Below are 4,677 nucleotides of genomic sequence, written 5' to 3' on the forward strand. Positions count from 1 at the left end.
ACCATATGCTTCAGAAGTAATAAATCTCCTAAGGGAAATTTATGAAATAGCTTGCCCAGACACAGTGTCTTTCCATCAGTCAATGGTTGTCTTCTGCCCTCGGACATGAGTTTATATTAACATATTGTTTTCATATCTGATTAATTACATGATGAATGTTCTCTTCATCCATTTCATATACACACATACACTCTAATACAAAGTGAAGGTATGGGTATTTTTCTTTTTCACATATTTCTGTGGAAATGATTATCAAAACAGCTCCCTAAGGCCAACTATTTAATATATTTATAAAAATACCCATACCTTCACGTTCTATTAGAGTGTATGTGTATATATGAAATGGATGAAGAGAACATTAATCATGTAATTAATCAGATATGAAAACAATATGTTAATATAAACTCATGTCTGAGGGCAGAAGACAACTACTGACTGATAGATACTCACTGTGTCTGGGCAACCTATTTCACAGATTTATATATATTTCTTTGAAATTAATTCAGTATTATTTATTTTCCTTTTGGCCTTACACTATGACAAAGTATAGGTAGAATAACCTGATTAACCTTTTTGTTGCCATTTTTAAAAATAACTTCTTCCTGGTACATTACATATGTTCCCATGCATACTGTTCTATGTGTTGCATCCTTTCTTTTAAAGGATCTGTACACTGGCTCTCAGCTAATGCTTTATGTATTTTAATAGTCTATTACTTGCAAAACATTTAATATAAAAATTATGTATCATTGGTGTGTCTTCTAAATTCCATAATTATATTACTCAGAAATAGAATCAAGTATACTGACAAGTGGTTTTAGAATTAAACACAAAATGCTTCCCAAAATGCAAAATACTATTATATTGTTACATAGAAAATAGATATTACAGATAACAGGTGGTAACTAAGGTCTTGTCATTTTAAAATAATTCTGTGGTTCTTCAGAAATGTACTGTATAATGGGAAGAAAATATTAACTCTAGAAAGATTAAATCCACTCATTTATAACTTATGTCATACTGAATATAAAAAAATTGGATTAAACAACATGAATTGTGAAAATATTTTCAAATAAATAATAGACCATTACAGCACAGTTATCATTTTAAAGCAGATTGCTAGCACTGCTAGTGTTTGTAAACAGTGCATTGGTTCAAATGATTTCCTTTATGATGCCTATTCAGTTTTTAAATATGGAAATACAGTGACTTTAAAGCTATTTGAATACACTGAGACAATTTTGTTTTTTACATAATGCAACCTGTCTCTGTTAAAAATGGGAGCTTTGATAATGCAAGCAGCTTTAAATAGCTGAGTCTGTCCTAGTGCTTCTAGATACTGCAGCCTTTGAGCATACCTTATTCACTTCAGATCCCTCATCTAATCACCTTCTCCACTTCTATTGCTACTCCTTGACCTCTGCCTTTGATTGCATAGCGACTCCCCAGCAGGCCTTTTGGACTGTCAGTTTGATGCCAGACTGCCACAGCCATCAATCTCTCTGCCTTATCACTGTGCACCTTGGGAGTTTTCTGTTATCAGTTGACAAGAATGCAGTGCATGCTTCATATACAATTAAGATGGCTTTCAAGAATAAAGAGGATTTGAGGTGAGGTATGGACTAGGGTAGAGAACTTTGCAAGAAGCACAGTTGGGAATGAGGTTAAGTTCGAGGAAGTAAGGTGCAATTATTTACCATAGGAGAGGAAGGAATGATTTCAGCAGTTGATGAGGATCATCCTTTATTTTGTAAGGGGAGGACTTGGAATTTAGTATTAAGGGATTGGAAGGAAGATATATACACTGGCCTACAGAGAATTTGGGCAGTTGATTACAGGGGAGTCTGGGTGTTTTTTGCAAGGGAAGAGGTGGAAAATAGGAGTAGGCAGTGGGAATTTACTGGAACGTGTCCGCCAGTGTTAAAACAAAGTTGGTTATAGGGGATGGCTGATGGAGTGTTGGAGACCTCTCCCCCTCAAATGCGTATGGTTTTCTCATGACGATTACCACTCTTAAAGTGGCAAAGCATCTCCATGGTCACTCACTTATCTCAGACCAATAACTGTTATCATGTCCCATGCTGTTGTGATACCGGATGTGGAAATGTTAAAGGCCAAGTAATGTACTGAGAAAATTGCTGCTTGATTCACTAGAGGCCTTTGGTTTTTTCAGAATTCCTTAGCTCACAGCATTTTTAGGACAAATTGCCTCTAATGAAATTTCATCATTTGGATGGCAACAGCCCTAAGAAATTTAACAATGCTGCTGGCCAAACACAGCCGAGGAATGAAATTTGCCTCTCCATGACGGAAATGTGTAAACAGACATTGTATTGATATCTTCATGGTAATAACTTTGCACCTACAATTGCACACAATGGGTCATGGTTATTCTGGTGCCATGACAGAGTTTGTGGATATTCCGTGTCTATAGTTAATCTTCATACAGCATACCGAGACAAAAACCAGAAAACAACCCAATTTGCTGCCTAACCAGTAAGATGTCATCTATCAAGCTCTAAAGTCAGAACCTCTAACACAGTAATTCTCAACCAAGTTGCCCTGCCACTCCAGGGTGCTACATGATATTAGCACTGTTATGTGTGCAAACATTTACATGTGATTTGCAGGATAACCCTCCCTAGAGATTTCAAATAAGAATCCATAGTGTCAACAACATTCTGATTGTTGTTTTTCTGAGTTCTTTGCAAAGGATGAATTGCTCTATTATTTTTCCCTAGTCAAGAAATGAGTGAAAGGTAAGATCTGACATTTTCCAAGAGGTGTTTTCAATTTAATGGGGAGTGGCTTGAGTCTCAAAAGGTTGAGAACCGCTGTTCTAACAACTTTAGGAAAGAATAAATATCCACAAGTACTTCTTTAGTAATATTTGCTATATTTTTATTGTAATGATCCACTATTTTAAATGCATGCCTAATATGATTTCTGTATAGGTAAAACACAGATTTACAACCCTACAGAAAATGGTATATAATAATACAACACTGAAACTGCCCAGTAGTTAAAAATTGCCTAATAGCTGCATTTTAGTAATCCAACACATTTCAGTAGTACTCAAACTTTATGGATCTAATCTTCTAGTAGAAGTGACAAAAATAAGTTTAGGTAGAAAATTCTTTCTGGTACATTGTTATGACATTGCATTTTATAAAGTTACCAAATGTAAAGGAAGAGTTTAGGGTGGGAACAGAGGGTGGATATGTGATCTAAATATACACAGTGTGACTGCTTTCTTCTAAATATAAGCTGTCTGACATGGTAGTTTGCATTGTGGCATCATGACAGCAGGAGACCTGATGTGATATAAATGATGCCAATCTACGCACTGTTGGCATCGGCAGCTGTCTTCTTGGCAGATTCCAAAGGCAGTCACTGGCAGCTTTGGACTTGCCTCTAGGTCTATCATATGGTTAGACTTTTGACTTTTTCTCTTTAGATAAAGTCCACCCCATCTGGAACCAATTTAATTCTGTCTCACCTTTGATACTGAAGAATTTATGTAATGGTGACTTTGTACATGCTGAGGTAATGACTACTGACTAATTTAAATAAGACAAACCTAACTGTTATTGCTTACAAGCCTTACATCTGTCTAGCCTGAATCGAGCTCTTGCTGTCAAATACAAGAGCTAAAACCTACTTTTCTGAAACTGGAGGAGATTGAAAGCAGCATTAATAAAAACCGCACAATGGAAGAACAATCTAGTTTGCTTTTAGCTCTGCTGGAAAAAGAGTTCAGCTAATTCAGTAATTCAGTGATACTTTATCTCTCTGCTGTGCAAAGGATACAGAACTATACATGAAAGGCTGCATAAGGTATGGCATTTACTATAAAGATTTAGAGCCAGATCTTTTCCCTCTAAGTCCCCTTTCAAGTGGTTTAGTGTTACAAAGCTATTTTGGGCAGTAGATAGTACCAATTTTCAACTGGGCAGTAGAGTGTAAAGAGCCATAGAAAAGAGCGTAGGAGTGATGGTAGCATAGGTGGGTCATGCTGACCTCTGATTAAGCTGGTTGGATTGTCAGAAGCAAAAGTAATTTAAAGAATTCCTGAGATTATTCTTAAGTGTTCAAACCCAGCGGTCCTAGATATTTTGGGATTAGAAAGAATGAACAAAGGCCAACTTTCTCTGTAAATTCACCTAGTGCTAGTCCAGCAAAATTGCCTCTATCACTTCAGTCCTTCAGTTTCCTTATGTAGATTCCTGAGCATGTGCCTACTCAGTGCTGCAATAAAAAAAGCCAAACCCCCTCCCCACCAACCCTCCCCCACCCCCCCAAAAAAACATTCTAGAAACAAAGGCCCTTCTGGATCTTCCACACCTGGGTATCCTCACCACAGTGCATCTGAGCCATTCTTCCTCTTTTGCAAGTAGCACATACTGGCATACACATGAACTTGTATATGCTATTAAAAGCCTGGGAAAATAAATGGACCTCGAAATCTGACCTTAAATTTATTTTAGGGTTTGGCAATTTGATGGGAGAAGGGGATACCAAGGCCAACTTCTTCTTATGGATGGACTTTGTGGGATAATGATAAATTCTAATTTAGGTAACAGTTAGAGCCTCTTGGACTCTCTGATCAGAATCCTATTGTATTAGTAAGAGATAAATTCCATCGTCTTCCCACTTATTGCTACTTTGATTTAGATG

The sequence above is a fragment of the Gavialis gangeticus genome, unplaced genomic scaffold (assembly GCF_001723915.1).
Source record: "Gavialis gangeticus isolate Ggan-Ray unplaced genomic scaffold, GavGan_comp1, whole genome shotgun sequence".
NCBI classification, from domain to species: Eukaryota; Metazoa; Chordata; order Crocodylia; family Gavialidae; genus Gavialis; species Gavialis gangeticus.